The sequence below is a fragment of the Bos javanicus genome, chromosome 11 (genome assembly GCF_032452875.1).
Source record: "Bos javanicus breed banteng chromosome 11, ARS-OSU_banteng_1.0, whole genome shotgun sequence".
NCBI classification, from domain to species: Eukaryota; Metazoa; Chordata; class Mammalia; order Artiodactyla; family Bovidae; genus Bos; species Bos javanicus.
Window position 1 is genome coordinate 105,650,661 of NC_083878.1, and position 20,052 is coordinate 105,670,712.

Below are 20,052 nucleotides of genomic sequence, written 5' to 3' on the forward strand. Positions count from 1 at the left end.
TAAGAGAATCGATCTTTAAAGTGCTCATCACAAGAAAATTAAAATGTTGTAACTATGCGTGCTGATGGGTGATGACTAGACTTACTGTAGTCAATAAGTCTGGTTTTTCCAGTGGTCATGTATGGATGTGAGAGTTGGACTCTAAAGAAAGCTGAGGGCCAAAGAATTGACGCTTTTGAACTGTGGTGTTGGAGAAGACTCTTGAGAGTCCCTTGGACTGCAGGGAGATCCAATCAGTCCATCCTAAAGGAAATCAGCCCTGAATATTCGTTGGAAGGACTGAGGCTGAGGCTGAAGCTCCAGTACTTCGGCCATCTGATGCAAAGAACTGACTTATTGGAAAAGACCCTGAAGATGGGAAAGATTGGGGGCAGGAGGAGAAGGGGACGACAGACAATGAGATGGGGTTGGATTGCATCACCAACTCAATGGACATGAGCTTGAACAAACTCCGGGAGTTGTCGATGGACAGGGAGGCCTGGCGTGCTGCAGTCCATGGGGTCGCAAAGAGTCGGTCATGACTGAGCGAATGACCTGAACTGAACCGCCATCACTTTACAATATATAGAAACACTGAATCACGACACGGTACAGCTGAAACTAATATAATGTTCTACGTCAATTATTGTGTAAAGATGGACACAATAAAGGACAGAAATGGCAAGGACCTCACAGAAGAAGAGAGTAAGAAGAGGTGGCAAGAACACACAGGAGAACTGTACAAGAAAGGTCGTAAGGACCCAGATAACCACGATGGTGTGGTCACTCACCTAGAGCCAGACTTCCTGGAATGTGAAGTCAAGTGGGCCTTAGGAAGCATTATCATAAACAAAGCTAGTGAAGGTGATGGAATTCTAGCTGAGCTACTTCAAATCCTAAAAGGTGATGCTGTGAAAGTGCTGCACTCAATATGCCAGCAAATTTGGAAAACTCAGCAGTGGCCACAGGACTGGAAAAAGTCAGTGTTCATTCCAATCCCAAAGAAAGGCAATGCCAAAGAATGTTCAAATTACCGTACAATTGTGCTCATTTCACATTCTAACAAGGTAATACTCAAAATCCTTCAAGCTAGGCTTCAGTAGTACATGAACTGAGAACTTCCATATGTTCAAGCTGGATTTAGAAAAGGCAGGGTAACCAGAGATCAAATTGCCAACATCCGTTGGATCATAGAAGAGGCAAAGGAATTCCAGAAAAACATCTACTTCTGCTACGCTGACTGCTGGTTAGGGTTAGCCTTTGACTCTATGGGTCACAGAAACTGTGGGAAATTCTTCAAGAGATGGAAATACCAGACCACCTTGCCTATCTCCTGAGAAACCTTTATGCAGGTCAAGGAGCAACTGAACCAGACATGGAACAACTGACTGATTCAAAATTGGGAAGGGAGCATGTCAAGGGAGATTTTGCTAGAGGTTCTAGACTCCTTTTCCCACAAAAGTGGGCTGGTTGCGGGGAAGGAGGGTCTGGCTCACGGCTTTCCCTCTAAGAGGCACAGCCAGAGGTGGGCTTCGGGAGCTGCCCAGAAACAAAACAGCCCCCTTCGCGACCCTTCCCTGCATCGGCTCCTCTCTCTCTCAGCGCTTTCCAAAAAGAATTGGAGACTCATTCGAACAAAAACTTCTGTGCAAAAGTTCACATTAGCCCTATTCACAGCAGCCACGACGTGGAAACAACGTAAATGCCCCTCGAGTGATAAGTGAACAAAACGCAGTCGGTGCCCACTGGGCAAAGCGTCACTCAGCCTTAAGAGAGAATGGCGCTCTTCTGCAAGGATGACCCTCGAAAACAGGATGACACAAGACCACATAGCACACGATTCCTTCTGGCGAAAAACCCGCAGCAAGCAAATCCAGAGAGGCAGAAAGCAGCGAAGCGGCTGGGGTGGAGAGGCTGGGGGTGCCTGCTCCAGGGACGCAGGGTTTCCGTCTACAGTGATGGAAACACGGTGAACGCTGAACGCCGCCTAATCAAGTGCTTTAAGACGGTGCGTGTCCTGTTATATGAGTTTCACCTCAATTCTTTCGAAGAGCTTGAATCCCCGCTGGGCGCTCTGAGCCCAGCTATGGAGCCCGGGGTAATTTAGAACATGGGGAGCTCCAGATTTGGGGGGGATAAAACAGTTATCGGACCGTGCATCCACCGTGCCCCCAGACAGCAAGGCCAGAAGGTACCTTCATCAGAGCTTGCACATGAGCCTGTACCCCAGCCTCAAAGACGTCACAGGGACTCCGGATGGCCACTGTAAAACGTGGCCCCAAAGCCGCGGACCCTCTCCCTGCTAAGAGGTGGGGTCTCTGTCGCCTCCTTCAAGCTGGACGAGGGCTCCTCCAACAGAGGAAGAAGGTACGAGGATATCTGTTCAGAGACCTGTCCACAGCTGCCCGACCAGCTCCCTGACCTTCCCGGGCGGAGACTCCCGCTCCAAACCCGGCCACCGCCTGGAGGAGCCCAGGCCTTACGGACCAGCCGCAGGCAGGCGCGACCTTGGAGCCTTCAGGACCTGAGGCTCGGGCGCCGGCACCACCCGCGGGGGCCCAGACGACCTGAAGCAGAGGCAAAGCCGCCCCCTGCCCCCCACGCCCCCCATGAGCACCATGAAAGCATGGCTGTCTTCTCTCACAGTTAATGTTGAGGCAGTGTGTCTCACAGAAATAGAAAACCAGATTATCAAGAGAGCTTTGAGGGACGGCTGCCCCGGCGCTTCCAATTTGAACGACCTCAAACTGCTATCTTTTCTATCTAAAAACTCACGTTTTGCAGACATCAGAGCTCGCCCATGTAAAGCTTGGTGAACAGCAGTATCTCACAAAGTCCAAACTCCGCCACAAAGCTCTACTGCTCAGCACCTTCCGTCGTGAGGAGCAGAGACACGGCCCAGGCCAGCTTAGCCCAGGAAGGCAGGTCCCAGAACGGCGGGTCAGCCTCAGGCCGGTCCGGGGGCCACGGGGAGGTCGTGGGCAACTCCACACCTCTTAGTCTCGCAGCCTCTGAGCGTCTCTTTCCCTCCTGAAGCTTCCCCTTGAGGCCAGGAAAGGGTAGACGTGGCCACAGAGCCCAGGTGGACAACGTCCCACGTCAGCAACCGGGATAGAAGCCGTCCTTCAGCGCGTGTCACCCATGCAGACTCACACACACACGTGCACACACGTGCACACACGGGAAGGACTCACCTGTAAGACTGCGGCTCATCACTTCCATTTCCTTAGAAGCTGCAAACACGCTCATGCACGCATACCCAGACGCACAGGGTGCGTGTGCACACACACACACTCGCCCACGTGTGCACAAGCACTGGTCTTCTGACCTCCCACACTCACACCAGGGCGCCTGCCCCGGCCCAGCTCCGCCGTGGCCACTGGAAGTTTTCCAAGACCAGGCGGATGGCGGAACGTGTGCTTCCTATCTTTTCCGTGAGGAAGGCGAAAAGACCTTCTTAAAAGCCATCTAACAGAGGGAAATGCTTGCACTGAAATGTAAATTGCTCTTCCAAAGAGCATTTTTAATTACCTCTTTGAAGCTGGAAAGTGTCTTGGGAGGGTGCGGAACCCCAAGGCTTGTTTCTCACTTTTCACCCCATCAGCCTCCTTGGGAGGGGCCCTGGAGGCTGGCCTCCCATCCTGGGCCCGCAAGCTGACCCCCAGGCTTCCTCGAGGGGCCCTGGCCGATGACCGTCCAAGGCCTCCCACCTCGAAGCCTCGGCCAGCGGGGTGAGGACGGAGGTGCTGCTGCAAGCTCCATCTGCCTCTCAGCCGGGCCAGCCGCCCCCTCCTTTATTTATTCTACAAATATTGACCGAGCGTCTTCGTGCCAGATGTGTGTATCCACCAGCTGAGACCTGCCTTCGGGTTGGAACATTTAGACCCGTCCGTTCTCCTGCGGCCTCAGATCACCCAGACAGAGGCACGGCCGTGAACGGCCGAGGTGCAGGCTGCTCCAGGAGGGCGGTTAAGTGGGTAGCAGGCTCTGGCCTTTCTAAGAGAGACAGATTTTTACACAAACTCTAAAACCTCCCGTTATTTGCTCCAAAATGCAGACTCCCACTGCCCTTCTCCAGAGAGCTTCGTCTGAAGCAGGGCTGCGGCGGGGCTGACGCAGGCGCGGGATCGCTCCCTGAAGCGGGATCACTTCCTCTCTCGGGACCGCCAGGGGCGCCCGCACTGTGAGGCAGAGTGCCACCCTGCCAGCCCCTCACAGCCACGTGGGGCCGGGGCGTCCCCAGACCATCATGTGTCCCTCCTGTCCAGCACCACTGACTCAGAGGAAATACTAGATGTGAGTCTTTTTGAGCCTCATTAGATAAAATAACAGCTTCCTTTACCTGCTTGGACGGTCCTTTGGCCAAGAACAGCTTCTCGAGGAAGCAGGTCCAGTGAGCAGGACGCTTTCACGAACAGATCCTCAGATGGCAGGCTGGGCAGCCACTTGCCCTCCAGCTCCGCGCCTTCCACCCCCCGGCCCACAGTGATCAGACAGTCCACCCAGGGCTCTATTTCTGACTGAGATTTGTCACTCCTGATACATCTCGACAGCCTCCCCCCACTGAACAAGGTTTGAATGAATTTCCTGTGAGGGAAATGTTAACCCGGAGCCTTTCATCTTGAATATAAACAGCCAAGGAGCCTCCCTACCAGAGAGACAGTCGCTGAAACGCTCCGAGCATAATTGCTTCAAAGGAGGCGCTTGGAGCTGGGGCGGGAGCCAGGGGCTCGCGGCTTCTTTTATTCTAACTTTTTGGCCTCGCCGCTGGGCCCACAGGCTCTCAGTTCCCGACCGACCGGGGCCCACGCCCCCCTGCGCTGGAAGAGTGGAGTCTTAGCTGCGGGAGCACCAGGGGAGCCCTAGGTGGTCGCTTCTGAGGACACAGCCCCAGCCCCAGCTCTCACTGCAGTGTGGACGTGCTCCTGGGGTTCTCACCCCTCAGGGACTGGCGCCCCTCAGTCCCCACCTCCCTTCCTCATTTGGGGGTGGGGTGGGAACTTTCCTACGTCTAACTCCATGAGCTGCTGGGAGCATCCAGAACCTTCCTGTACAAGGCTCAGATTCTTCTGCCATGGCGAGATGACCTCTGCACTTTTTACTCCATCAAGTATTGTCAAATGTTGTAGCCACGCGTTCCGGGAAACAAACTCTCAGAAGGACAATGCAGATAGTGGAGTGCAGTTGATTACACTGGTGGGCCCGTCGCAGAGTCTCCTCTTAGCCAAGGACCCTGGCCAGTTTTTGTGAAAACCTTATACCTTAAGCATGTGTGCCCCAACCCCCCTCCCCAAATTCCCTGAAACTTGTCTGAACAAAGGAAAAAGAAAGATACAATCAGAGTTAACCTGTGATTTATATGCCTTAAACCTAGGTAGTTAACCGTGGACAGTTATCAATAGGCTTGTGGTCATTCCCCAATAAGCATACCAGAATGTATGATTCTACTCAGTTACACAGATAATTAGGCCCTGGGGCTCTTCCTTCCGGGGGCCTGGTGTCCCTGTTGGTACGTCGTTTCCATAGATACTGGGCATGTAGCTCAAAGTCCACAGTCCGGCCCAAGATGGAGTCCTGCTTTCAAGGCAGAGCCTGTTCTGTTTCCTCCTTCAGTATCAGAAAGGAAAAGTCATTATTCCCGTCCAAGGCTTTTATACAGATAAACACAATTCTAAGCAAGGAAGAGAGAAAGGAAAGTACCTGGTTATTTTTAATTTTTTAAATAAAATCCAGCGAAAGGTGTCCTCTTTCTACCTTTTGGTTCTACCAGAAGGGTTTGCTTAAATTATTGGAACTTAATCATAAAATGTGTTTTTGTCAAGCTAAAGTGCTGCAAAAGATATTCCTAAAGCCAAGGTGACTTCAAAATTGTCTTTCAGGAAAAACGCTGCTGCTGTTGCTGCTAAGTCGCTTCAGTCGTGTCCGACTCTGTGCGACCCCATAGACTGGACTATGCAGCCCACCAGGCTCCGCCGTCCCTGGGATTCTCCAGGCAAGAACACTGGAGTGGGTTGCCGTTTCCTTCTCCAATGCATGAAAGTGAAAAGTGAAGTTGCTCAGTCGTGTCCAACTCTTAGCAACCCCATGGACTGCAGCGCAGGACAAATGAGTGCTGCCTAAAAAAAGAGCCAGAACATGGGACTTCCCTGGAAGCCCAGTGGCTAAGACTCTGTGCTCCCAGTGCAGGGCCCAACTTCAGCCCACGGTCAGGGAATAAGATTCTACATGCCGCAGGGAAGACTGAAAATACCACATGCCCACAACTATGACCTGGGGCAACGAAATAAATCCAAATACATATATATATATTTTTACTTGAAAAGCATGAGTTTGAGCGTTTTGCTATGAGAATGGCTGTGTAAACCAGAATTTATGCCTTTGTCTACCTAGGTATCACGTTAAAACAACAAGATCTTTTTCAAAACTTCATTTTTCAGGAAAACCAGGAGCGAAGTGTAAAGCACAGGCTTTGAAAATACATGTGGGGAGGGTAGACATACAGGCAGGAGGAGGGCAGCTCCGCGGCAGTGGGCAGATCCCAGAGTGCAGGAGCCCAGAAAGCGCTGGCAGAACGCAGCCCTCGGCGGTGGAAGGGGGACAGCTGCGTGGAACCAGTGTGGGAGCCACAGGAAGAGGAGGACGTCCAGGGTGGGTAAAGGCCCCCACGCCCAGGCTGCTTCGAAGGAAGGGGACACGCATGGAGCCGCAGACCAGCTGTGTGAGCAGGAGAGGTGCACAGCAGAGGAGCAAGCCTTGGGCTGTGAGGCCGGGAGGTCCACTGAGACTCCTCCAGAGCATCCGCAGAAGGAACAGGGCAAAAATCAACATGAGGATGGCGCCAAAGGTAAGCACCCAGCAAAGGAAACCATCCACAAATGAGAAGGCAACCTCCGGACAGGGAAGGAAGACGTGTAAACCATACGCCTGAAAAGGGGTTAATATCCAACACAGATAAGGAACTCATACACAGTAGCAAAAGACTATCCAAATTTTGAAAGGCAGAGGAGGGGAACTGAGGTTTTTCCAAAGAAGACGTTCAGACGGACGAGAGCTCCATGGCAAGGTGCTCCACATCACGAACCACCAGGGAAACGCAAGTCAGAACCACAGTGAGCGTCACCTCACCCCTCAGGACGGCTGCCGTCAGAGCAGCTAGAGACGGCACGTGCTGGGGAGGATGTGGAGAAAAGGGGGCCTCGTGCACCGCTGGTGGCAGGCTAAACTGGAGCGACTGCTGTGGAAAACTGGGTGGAGGGTCCTCAAGAAGCTAAAGAGGCTACAGTGGCTCAGCAGTCCCACTCCTGGGTGTCTGTTCACAGGCAATGAAACAGGATCGAGAGGAGAAATTGGGTTGTACCTGCAAACCCAATTTTATGCTGCTCACAGAAATACATCTAAAATTACCGTCAAGTTTGAAAATAAAAGGTTGCCAATGGCATGTCAGGAAATGGAAAAAAGCAACTGCAATTGTGTGTTAGAGGATTAGATGTTAAATACTGTCTACAGAAAATGAGGAATAAAGTTTAATATGTAGAGTTATAACAATAAAGGGAATACTAACACAAAAGTTCAAACCTTTCTAAGTATCAAGGCTACTCAAATGGAGGAGGAAGAGATGAAGAAAAACGAAAATGGTAAATATGCAAGCAAATGTAAATGAACGTTAGATGCATAAAACAAAAGGATCGGAAAATACAGAGGGGTGTGAGAGACACAGTGGATGGGGACAGAAATGCACATTTCACTACGACCCCAGCAGAGGAGGAAAGAAAGAAAGAGAAGAAATAGTCAAAGAAGTAATGGTTGAGAACTTTTGCAAAATTGATGCAAGACATCATTCTATAGATTCAAGAAAACTTGTGAATCCCAAGGAGAATCCATCACTTCCGTTCAGTTGCTCAGTCGTGTCTGACTCTTTGCAACCCCATGGACTACAGCACACCAGGCCTCCCTGTCCATCACCATCTCCCAGAGTTTACTCAAACTCATATCCATTGAGTCAGTGATGCCATCCAACCATCTCATCCTCTGTCGTCCCCTTCTCCTCCTGCCTTCAATCTTTCCCAGCATCAGGGTCTTTTCCGATGAGTCAGTTCTTCACATCAGGTGGCCAAAGTATTGGCATTTCAGCTTCAGCATCAGTCCTTCCAATGAATATTCAGAACTGATTTCCTTTAGGATGGACTGGTTGGATCTCCTTGCAGTCCAAGGGACTCTCAAGAGTCTTTTCCAACACCACAGTTCAAAACCATCAATTCTTCAGTGCTCAGCTTTATAGTACAAATCTCACATCTATACATGACTACTGGAAAAACCATAGCTTTGACTAGATGGACCTTTGTTGGCAAGCAATGATTCTGCTTTTTAATATGCTGTCTAGGTTGGTCATAGCTTTTCTTCCAAGTAGCAAGCGTCTTTTAATTTCATGGCTGCAGTCACCATCTGCAGTGATTTTGGAGCCCCCAAAAATGAAGTCTGTCACTGTTTCCACTGTTTCCCCATCTATTTGCCATGAAGTGATGGGACCAGATGCCATGATCTTAGTTTTCTGAATGTTGAGTTTTAAACCAACTTTTTCACTCTCCTCTTTCACTTCATCAATAGGCTTTTTAGTTCCTCTTCACTTTCTGCCATAAGTATGGTGTCATCTGCATATCTGAGGTTATTGATATTTCTCCTGGCAATCTTGATTCCAGGTGGTACTTCATCCAGCCCAGCATTTCCCATGATGTACTCTGCATATAAGTTAAATAAGCAGGGTGACAATATCCAGCCTTGACATACTCCTTTCCCTATTTGGAACCAAAATCAGATTGATTATATTCTTTGCAGCCAAAGATGGAGAAGCTCTATACAGTCAGCAAAAACAAGAGTGGGAGCTGACTGTGGCTCAGATCATCAGCTCCTTATTGCCAAATTCAGACTGAAATTGAAGAAAGTAGGGAAAACCAAGAAGAATAAATCAGAATAAATCTACAACTAGACATTCACAGTATAAACCTCTTTAAAAATCTGCAATAAAGAGAAAATCATAAGAAGCCACAGAAATAAAGAAGGCTGTTGGGTTTTCACACAAAAAACAATGAAATGGTGCCTTTGAAGTGCTAAAAATAATAATAGTAACAGTCTACTAGAATTTTCAGATAGATGAGGTGGGTATTAGGAAACTATATACTCTTTACAAGAAATGCACCTAAAACATAAATATACTTAAAAGTTGAAAGTAAAGAATAGATAAACAGCATAAAATACTAATCGAAGCAAAGCTTGGGTAGCTATGTTAATATCAGAAAATAAACTTTAAAGCAAAAAGCATTACTAGACATAAAAAGAAACACTTCATATTGATAAAGTAACCCATATATCAGGAATAATAATAATTCTAAATTTTTATGTACTTAATAAAGTAGCCTCAAAATACATAAAGCAAACACTTTCAAATAAACGAAGAAAAGTAGACAATTACACATCATGGGAGATTCTGATACACTCTCTCTGGGTAATTAAATAGAGCAGTCGCCTGAAAGTCAGTCTGGATATATAGAATATTTTATCAACATGGCCAACAAAACTGAGACTTGGTTGCTTCTTACAACGCCACACATTCTTCCCAAACGCACTGAGTATTTATAAAAATTAACCATATACTGAGCCAGAAAGGAATTCTCAAAAATGTGAAAGGGCTGACATCATGAAGGGTAGTGAAGCAGATTGTATTAAAAACAAAAAAAAGCTACAACAGTATTTCTGTCTAAGATCACCCAGAACCTGTGAAGAGGTGGAGTCCGGCTCCCCTTACTTGGAACCTGGCAGGTCTTCGCCTTCGAGGACCAGACCTGGTGGGACTGGTGCCGAGACACCCGGGGCTGGGTCGCAGAGCTGACGCCGCCCAGCTGGCTCCTTCTCAGACCGTCTTGCCCTGAGAACCCAGCCTCAGTGTCGTGAGGAAGCGAGGACACGCTGCGAGGACACGCAGCGAGGCCCCGTGACGGTGTTCAGACCCAGCTAAGGCCCTGACTGACGCGTGAAGTACTAGCTGTGCACGTGGATGAGACTTCAGACAATTCCGGGGTTTCCGTGGTGGCTCAGTTGTAAAGAATCTGCCTGCCCATGCAGGAGACAAGGGTTTGATCCCTCGGTTGGGAAGATCCCCTGGAGAACACGTGTGCTGAGTCACTTCAGTCGTGTCCAACTCTTTACCACCCCATGGACGGTAGCCCTCCAGGCTCCCCTGCCTATGGGACTTCCCAGGCAAGAATACTGGAGTGGCTGACCATTTCCTTCTCAGGGGATCTTCCCAGCCCAAGAATGGAACCCACGTCTTTTATGTCTCTTGCCTTGGCAGGCGAGTTCTCTACCACAAGCGCCCCTGGAGAAGGAAATGGCAACTCACTCCGTATTCTTGCCTGGGAAATCCCATAGGGATTGGACAGAGGAGCCTGGTGGGCTACAGTCCTTGGGGTCGCAAAGAGCACACACATACGCACGTCAGCCAATTCCCGCCTCACCCTGGAAAAATCCCCACAGAGCACGACCTGAACTTCAATTCACAAGTGAAATAAATACCACAACAGTTGTCATTTTAAATCTCTATGTTTTGGGGCGGTTTCTCACAAAGCGATATGTGACTGAGACAACTTAAGCTAGAAATCAATAACCAGAAAAATTAGGAAACTTTCATGCTTGGAAATTACCATTAAATTATTATGAGAATATTTTAGAATAATAATCAAATTACAAATTAATGTATCATAACTTGTGCTTAGAAACAGATAGCCTTAAAAGGTATGCAAAATTAATAAGAAATGCTAAAAATTAATAGTTAAGCATCCATCTTAAAAACAGAAAACAGAGAAAGAATAGTAAAGTAAATCCAAAGAAAATGGAAGGAATAATACAGGCACAAACTATTTGCCAAATGAGCAGTGTCCTTCAAAGAGATCACTTTTGTAAGTTTGCTTGAATAATGCTGCTTCGGTCCAGAGGCTTTTAACTTCTCTTTCAGAAATAAGTGCAGAAACAGTTTCTAAGTTGCACTTTGATGGTAACCCAACATGGAAGTGACCCGCTCAGTCCCTCCATGCCCTTCACTGGACTTGGCTTTAAAGCACTCCTAGCTATTCCCAAAATTTGAATCCAAAAAATCTCCAAAACATAAGGATATATGACTACTGAACTTGGCAAAATGCATCCAAGGCACAGAGGCCAATTCCAAGAGTTTCAAAAATTACTCACAGCTGTGTCATTGTAATAAGTGAATGACACTCCACATATGAAAAAAAAAAAAAGAGTACAGCTCAAGGACTTTTCGTGAAGTCACCACCTCGGCAAACATCACGTTCAGTGACTTTTAGTGAAGTCACCGCATGGGCGGCCACCACCACGGCTGACTTTAGGACTCAGCAGCACAGCACCCCAGGCCCCTCAGCCGTCATCCTCCCCCTGTCCCCCAGCTCCCCACCGTGGCCCCCGGCAGCCACCAGTCTACCTGGGTCACTGTGGATTTCCCCATAGGCGACTGGCTGCTTGGCTATTTTTATCCGCTTTCTGAATGAGTGCTGTCACTCTGCCAGGCCCCCCTGGGTCTCCCGGGTAGAGGCAGAGGACGTGCCCTCTGAGCCTGGACACTCCTTCCACATGGCCCTGCTCACACCAGGAGGTATGCCTTCCAGATTCTCGTTGACAGAGGCAGAGCCCACACCTCCCGGGTGTGTCCTCCAGAGAGTCCCAAATGTTGGTCATCAACCCACCCTCGGAAGTCACCATGGGGCAGTGTCAGTAAAGAAGTAGGTGGTTTGAGCTACTCCAGCCTGGCCCCAGAGGTCAGTCATCTGACCAGACAAAGGCCACCTGGCCAGGTTGCATCTGCTGCCTGGGGTAGCTGGGGCGTCTGAGGCCGAGGCCAGACTGGGAGGAATCAGCAGAGAAGGCCTCTCTGCTGGTCACCCAAGCTCCCGGCATCAGAGTGTTCCGGCCCAGCATGGAAGAGCGTTCCCCATAAGGGACTCTCACTCTTTAGATGTCACATCTCCTTGACTTTTTCTCCTCTACTTTGACAGCTTTATAGAAAACCCAATTATTTTCCGACTCTTTGCAACCCCGTGGACTGCAGCCTGCCAGGCTCCTCTGTCCATGGAATTCTCCAGGCAAGAATACTGGAGTGGGCTGCCATGCCCTCCTCCAGGGGATCTTCCCGACCCAGGGATCGAATCCAGATCTCCTGGACTGCAGGCAGATTCTTTATCATCTGAGCCGCCAGGGCAGGAGGAGAAGGGGGTGACAGAGGATGAGATGGTTGGATGGCGTCATCAACTCAATGGATATGAGTTTGCACAAACTTTGAGAGAGAGTGAAGGACAGGGAAGCCTGGAGTCCCGCAGTCCATGGGGTCACAAAGAGTCAGACACGCCTGACAGACTGAGCGACAGCAAGAAAGGAGCAAACGAGAGGGAAAGAGGAAGCGTGGATCCCGAAGGCATGTGGCAGGAGCCGCAGAGGGGCACGTCTGGCTTCAGCTCAGCCCTCAACATGTAGAGCGCTGGGAGGCCATCACCCCATCCTCAGGACGAGGAAAGCTGCACACACAAAGCAACAACTCTTCTTCCATCCCCTGGAGGACTGAGATTCGGGTCAAACGGCCACCTCAAAACCTGCAGAGATGGGAATTCAGAATGTCAAAGCCCAGACACCTGGATGAGAAGGGGCCCCAGCCATGACTGGGGAGGGTGCTGGGATGGGGATGTGGGGGGCTGTGGTCAGAGGAGCATGGGGTCCTGAGTGAAGAACTCCCGGGGGCCACAGGCTGAGGGGCACATTTTCAAGGGCTCTCACTCTAGTACCCCACCAGATGCTCCTGGAGAAGAGCTGATGAGACCCCTGGAGTCCTCAGGGTGGGGAGGAGGGACACGCCAGAGCTTGCTCCCAAGCTGCCCTCTTCTCGCAGCCGACTGGGGAAGACTGGTCTCCCGGCCAGGTTCTCCGCACGCTGGGGTGCTGCCGGCCGCTTCCTCCCTGCGCTCGGTCAGCCAGCCTCCATCCAACGAGTGGACCCCTCAAGGTGGAAGTCTCCATCCCCTCAGCCACCCTTGGGCACAGAAGGTCTGAACACCCCCTCTTAGGAACCAGTGGCTGCCATCCCCATTAATCCCCTGGGAGCTGCAGAACGATGATATACTGTTGGCTCCCCAGGGGCAGAGTTCACTCGGGAAAGGCAGGAAAAACGCTGGATTTCTCCTCTTCACATCCTCAACGTATGGAGCTGATTCTTCTACAAAAGTGACGATTTGGGCTATTTAGAAATCTTAGAGTGAACTCATGGACTTTGACTTATTTCCAAGTTCTACTGAGTTGTTTTCTTTTTGAGTGACCAGCAGGAGGGCACCCGCAGCTGTCCCACCGGTGAAGGAAGACGGCAGGTCCACGTCCCTCAAGGCAGAGGACCAAGTGGGCAGCTCCTGGGTCTGGGAAGGGAGGCGGGTGGGCAAGCGCCCGGGCGCCAGCTCCTGTGAGGGCACGTGGAGTCCAGAACCAGCGCAGATTCTTCCTTTAAAATCGACCCTCGCCTCCCAGGTCAAGGTCTCAGGTTCAAAGGTCAATGTTATTCTGTCCACTTGAGGTCTCCAACTAAGTCTCGACACCAGTGGTGGGAAAAACGAGACGGTACTGTCAAGGTTGAGGCTGCAATACATTTACTAAAATTTTAGCGTATTTACCGAGATGGATGAGTCTGGGTCTTAGACGAAGCTCTCTCTGCCTCTGGCCTGTCCTTAAAGCCTGCGGTCTCCAGCCCCCTGAGCTGGGCAGCCCCAGAAGCAGCCCCGTCTTGTCTTCAGGACCTCCAGCTGAGAGTCGGGGTCTGCCCTCGGACCCTTCTCTGGAAGTGACCTCCGGCACCGAGCCGCTCAGTCAGCTCTGGATTCTTCAGGATAATGCCCCCCAAAGCAGCTCTCTCCTTTTCCAGTCACAAATGTTCCAGCCTCAGTTCCCTGGTCTTTGAGGCCCAAAGCGGGGGTCCCCAGACTACACGGCGGGACACTGTCCCCAGCCATTGCCACCACCCTCTACCCCGATGGCAAGGGCAGCGTTGGGCATGTCGGGAAGATTTAGTCTGCTCATCAGAGACCTCTTTCTCCTCCAGGTCTCGGTGCAAAACCAAGCTCCACCCTTTTCCCCTGAAGTTCAGCCAAGGGCACAAGAGACGACTCAGAGCAGAAACCAGTTGTCAAACATGTGTTCTCTCCTGGGCGTCAGCTTTAAACGCCTGGGCTCCTCCTTCAAGGTTTTAGGTTGAGTCCCTTCTCCAGTCGGCCTGGCGTCCAGGGTGGCTGTCAGAGCAGGGCTGTCACCGTAGAGCCCATGGCAGCCCCTCAGCCCCGAAGACCTCAGGCTGTGCCTGTGTGTTCCATTCCAGGCTCCCAGAGCAGAGCAGTGGCTTCTTAGTCAGAGGGTTTGTACAGCGCTCTGGGCCCTTTCTGTACCTGGGGACGGAGGCTGCAGAGACAGGCAGTGCTGGGGATCCCCTGGGGCCTGGCCGCCCACCCCCCGCCCCAGACAATCCGCTCTGAGCCTGCCTCCAGTGGTCAGACTCCTTTCCCTGAATGCCTTTAAAAGATGCTGAGCTAAACCGAACACGCACACGTCTCCACCATGTCTGTGTGCATTCAGGATGAAGCTAACCCACCGTGTGTGCGGTCGTGTCCAGCTCTGCGACCCCACGGACCTGCCAGGCTCTTCTGTCCTTGGAATTTTCCAGGCAGGAATTAGAGTGGGTTGCCATTTCCTACTCCAGTGGATCTTCCCGACCCAAGGATCAAAGCCGTGTCTCTTGCATTGCCTGCATTGGCAGGTGGATTCGTGGTCGCTGGGAAGCCCAACGCACTGCATCCTTAGGCTACAAGCAAGCGGACTGCCGAGGGTGACAGAAGGTCACCTCTGCCCGTGTCATTCATGTAACCAGCCAGCCCGGCCCCCAGCGAGTCTCTGGTATAAAACCTCAGTGGTGCCAGGTGGCCCAGATTAAAGCTTCCTTCTCCCTGGCTCCCACTCTAAGAATTCTGGTGAGTTTTATGTCTGTCTTACTGGTCAACCTCCTTCTGCCTCCTAGCAGAGGAAACCCTTGTTTGTTGTAGCTGGAGACTGTGGTTTATGCACGTAGGGTAAAGTGCATCAGCTGCTCTTCAAAAAGTGGCTCGTCCTGCTTTATAAACAGAGAGGAACATGCTGGGGGACCTCCTCTGCACACTCGCCATGGTGCCCACCAGCTCCCCCCACACACGCCATCTCCATGGGGGTGGGGAGTCTGCTCGCCTGGCCTGTCTGCTGCCTGGGCACTGCGTGGCCTACAGATGACCTCACCACGCCCCGTCAAGGCTGAAGAACAGGCACACTCAGTGGTCACCCCCAGGGCAGTGAACCATTGCCACTCTAGAAACTAAGAAAGTAAAATCCAGGCTCCCAGGGGAAAGCTGAGTCTGATGCTCTGATTTCAGGGAGGGAAAACTCTGCACTGCCCCCAGCTCCGTGCTCAGCCCAAGAGCCAGCCGACTGGAGCCACCCTCCCATGCAGCTGCTGTTCACCCAGGGGCACTCACCTCACCCGGGCCCCTCCCAGCGGGTCTCCACCCACCAGCAGAGGCCTCGTGTCCTTTCCCCGGTCTGCAGGTTCCTGACATTTTTCCCAACATGTCTATCGCTCTATATACTCCCAAGATGGGCCACACAGGGTGTCGTGGAGGGGATGTTTCTGAAAGTGGCTTTAGTGTGGAATTAGATGGTACCTTCTGGAAGGGGGTGGGGGTGCGAGGGAATGCCCAACTGTCCTCTGATGGCACCAACTAGCTGGGGCCGAGAAACCAGGACACCAGGATCCTTCCTCAGCCTGAGGACACACGTCCCCTCCCACGTCCTAGGAAGGGAAGACGTGATTCAGGACAGAAGGAGATTTCTGTACCGAAAAAGGTCGAGTTTTCCATATTGCCTTTCCCAAACTCAGAGAACGTGCAGTAGGTTCCTCTTCTTTCTGCCAAAAGAAAGCTGAAATAGAATCATTTTTGCAGACTTGGGGAGATTTTTGAGACTGAAGTGTGAACTCTCCCATTTTTACTCTGCGCCAAATCATCTCCCGGGAGCACAGAGGCGTCCTCGGGACAAGCTCCGCCGGAATCGGTTTCCTCTGCGACATCTGCCATCCTGCGCATCCTGACGTTTAACACTCCAGTTCAGATCTGCACGCCCCAGTCTTACCACCTCGTCACCACTTGACCAATTTGGAGCAGCCTCCGCCACTGAACAGAGCTGGAATAAAACTCCTATAAGATGTAACAAGTTAACTGACCCCTGGCCGGAAGCAGGGACAGGCAGCCATGTTTCTGATGTACGGGATTCGAGGAGTTGCTTGTGCAGACACGGAGCCACCGCCCAGATGCCTTCAGGGTGGAGGTACCAGGAGGGGGCCTGCACTGGCCACGCTCCTGACCGAGGTGCCCCCTCCCAGGGGCCCCGTGTAAGGAGTGTAGAGGCCCAGCTGCTTCCTCAGCAGGCACTGAGGGGTCATCTTGCCCCCGGCCTCCCTGTACGCACGTCACCGCCAGCTCCCCTCACCCAGGCCTGTGTCCTTACCTCTGAGTGGACCGTCCTCAGGGGTCTCCGGCCCAGAGCACAGCTGGACCAGAACGTCCGGCTCCTGCCAGCCTCCGTTGCTCTGCCTTTGCCCAGCATGTTTTCCTGCTTTTAAAGGGGTCTCCCCACTTTAATGCAGCCTGAGCCCCAGTCCGACCACCTCCCAGCACCGTCCCGGTGCCCCGAAGCCCCAAGGAGAGGCAAAAGCAAGCTTCCCAGAGTTGTGGAATGAGGGCCTTCATCCAATTTATTTTCTGCAAAGAATCAGAGACAATATCTTTTTTCTCTCAAACCTGGGGTTGGAAATACCCCGCTCTTCTGAGAATAAATTGGAGGTAACATGTCTTCATTCCATTTGGGACAAGCACTGTGCCCTCAAGGGGCTCATTTCTGCCTAGTTTAGCTGCCTTATTAAGGGACAATCTTAAAGTCAAGTTGGTCACTAAGATGGTAAATAATAAATTGGGTGAAAATCACACCAGGAAAACTCTTAAGAAATCTGACACTTGAGAAACAAACTGAATAAAAGTCATTTCTGAGGCAAGAGACTTTTTAATTAATTTTCACTGGAGTTTAGCTGCTTTACAATATTGCTCTAGTTTCTGCCACACAGCAAACTGAATCAGCTCTGTGTATACGCAGATCCGCTCTTTTCTGGTTTCCTCCCCATTTGAATGACTACAGCGCAGAGCTATACAGCAGGTTCTCACCGGTCACCTATTTTATACGTGATAGTGTGTATACGTCAGTCCCAAACTCTTGAGGTGAGTGATTTTAAAACAGTTTTACAGAAAGACTCTCCAAGGCTGAACTGAGTGGGCAGAGTTATTACACGGACCTGGTCTGGGTGCTGTGTGTGTGTGGCTACACTCACACACATGAACTTTCGCACAGCTCCATTCCATACGCTACGAGTTGGTCTTTGTATGTACGAAAGCAATGCTCACGATCAAAGCTGGAACAGTAGGAAGAGGTCAGCAGGGAGCCCACAGCACCCCGGCCAGCCCCCTCGCGGGCCGCTCTGCAGAGGAGGCCCCGCTGCTAACAGTGGCTGGCGCATCCCGGGTGAGACGCCACTCCGTCATCTCTTCTGCTGGCAGGCCGCCCCACGGCCACGGGGAGAGTCCGCCTAGGCTCCATGCAGCCCCGCCCCGTCCTCTCCAGCAGAGGCTCCAGGCGCACTGCGGTCAGTGCCCCCACCCCTCCTAACAGCCGGAAGGCGGGGGTTGCTTTGCTAAATGAAGGATCGTCTTTGCGGCGATTCGCCTGCCTGGACTGTGACGGCAACCTCGGGACAGAGTCCTCGAGCGGGATCAGCAGGCCTCGAGTTTCCGACGTGGCGAGGACACGCCCATCATTGTCACACCAGCTGGCTAGAGTGCTGCATCCCAGGGGCTGTCAGGGCTCCTGGTGTGGGCGGGGGCCCGTGCCTCCTTTCATTTGAGTTTCTCTCATCGTGAAGGCGCTCTTCACTCTTTTAGGGAAAACAGACAAATAAGGGGGCGTCTGGCTTCTGCCACTCGCACTCTGGCCCCAGGGCCCCAGCTGCCTCCCTGGAGGTCACCTCCGTGCGGAGAATAACAGAGACGTCTCTAAGAACTCCCTGCTCCCCTTGACAGGAGGACAAGGGGAGGGCCAGAGGCCAGCAGTGACCACGAGGGGCCCTGGGGCCCGACCAGAAGCCCAGCCACTGCCCCAGCCCCTGCTCCCACCACTCACCCACCTGCGGGACAGGAGAGCTACTGGCTGTCCTTCTAGAAGCATCGGACTGGGCTGAGCAGAGCTGCTCGGGGGGCCCCTGCCTTGGGGAAGGGAGCCTTCACGGTGCCAGGTGGGTCCATTGCAGGAACTGGGGGAAGGTGGCCTGGGGGCTGATCCCAGGAGACCCTGAACCCGCACAGTGAGAAGCCTGACTGGGGAACTAAACGCCAAGCTCGGCACCTCTTACAACAGGAGTTTCGATAAAACCAGCCCTTCCTCTGATGATGACCTAACAACACGCAGGAGACAGAGCTTCCCAAAGGTTAAAGTGTGAACGCGCGCACATGTGCTCTGTGCATCCATACACGTGTGCCTGTGTGTGTGTGTGCACAAGCCTGCGTGTGTACACAGGTATCTGAAGGTTGGTGGCTTCCAACAAGAGGTGAGGAAAGCCTCTCCCTTTCCAGAATTTATTACCTGTCACATCTTGGGCTTCTGATGGCCACAGGAACCTGTAATTCACACCCTCCAGGTCTTCAGTTCTTATTTGTAAGTTTAGCCATTAAATTGGCAAACGGGTTAGGAAACCTCAGCGCGGCGATAGCCGCCCTGGGTCTTATCTCCAAGCTCGAAACCATAAAAGCAACTTTGACAGGTTTGGCTACACAAATTGAAAACTCAAGCATTACCAGCAAAACAAACCAAAAGCTGAACCCAAAGTTCAGAGGAAAATGACAAACTGAAAAATAAGCGTGTATATGATGGAGACGGGCTCAACCCTAATGAGGAAGGCGCTGAGCAAGAAAAAGACACGCGCCCCAACAGAAAAATACTTAAAAATGCACACAGAACACATACCGGCAATTTTCCAAATGGCCAACAGTAAAACGAAAAGATGCTCTATACCACCAGGAGGTAAAGGGATTCAACTCCGAGTGGAAAGGCTTGTTCTACCTGTGAGATTGCCAGAGACAAAGGAGGGCTCGAGCCAGCCCCGAGGGCGGGCGGCACTCAGCCGGGCCTCTCCGGAGGGCATTTTGGCCAAAATACATCCCAGTCCTTGGCCCGGCAGTGTCTCTTCTAGGAATTTACCCTTGGGAAAACTGAGCCGGCTTCCAGGGACACATCAGCAAAGATGTTCATCATGGCAGTCGTTAAACCTGTGAAAACCCAAGCCAAATTATGTGGAGTCCCTAGTTCTGGCTCATTAGATACTTTTCCCAAACTTTCAGTGATAAAGTATTACTCTCCTAATGGGAAGACAGCGTTTATTAAACAATTTACTGAAGGATTAATTCAATGTTTTCATGGGTTTCTTGACACTTGGCCCCAAATCCCCCAGGCAGATAAGAAACAGCCCCCTTCTATCCCTGTAGGAATAAAGCCTCTGATTTGTTTTCTCCTGTCCAATTTCTGGCACTTTCTAGACAGGAAACAAAACCCCAGTTCACCCTGAGAGAGGCCTAGGTCGGGGCCACAGAGGCTGGCACGGGGACAGAAGCACAGTGCTAGTCTTCCTTTCAATGTGCCCCTCGCACGGGTGAGGGTGCCCCTCGCACGGGTGAGGGTCCGCCCCACCAGCCCCAGGACCCTGAGGGGCAGTGGGACACCCCAGGCCTCGAGTGAAGATCTCTGAGCTGTTAGAAAAATCACTCAAACCCTGAGAGAACTTCAGGGCCACACGGTCAGTGAGGACCAGAGACCACCTGCCTTACTGCTGGGGGGGTGGGGCAGGGGTCCTAGAAGACAGTGCTC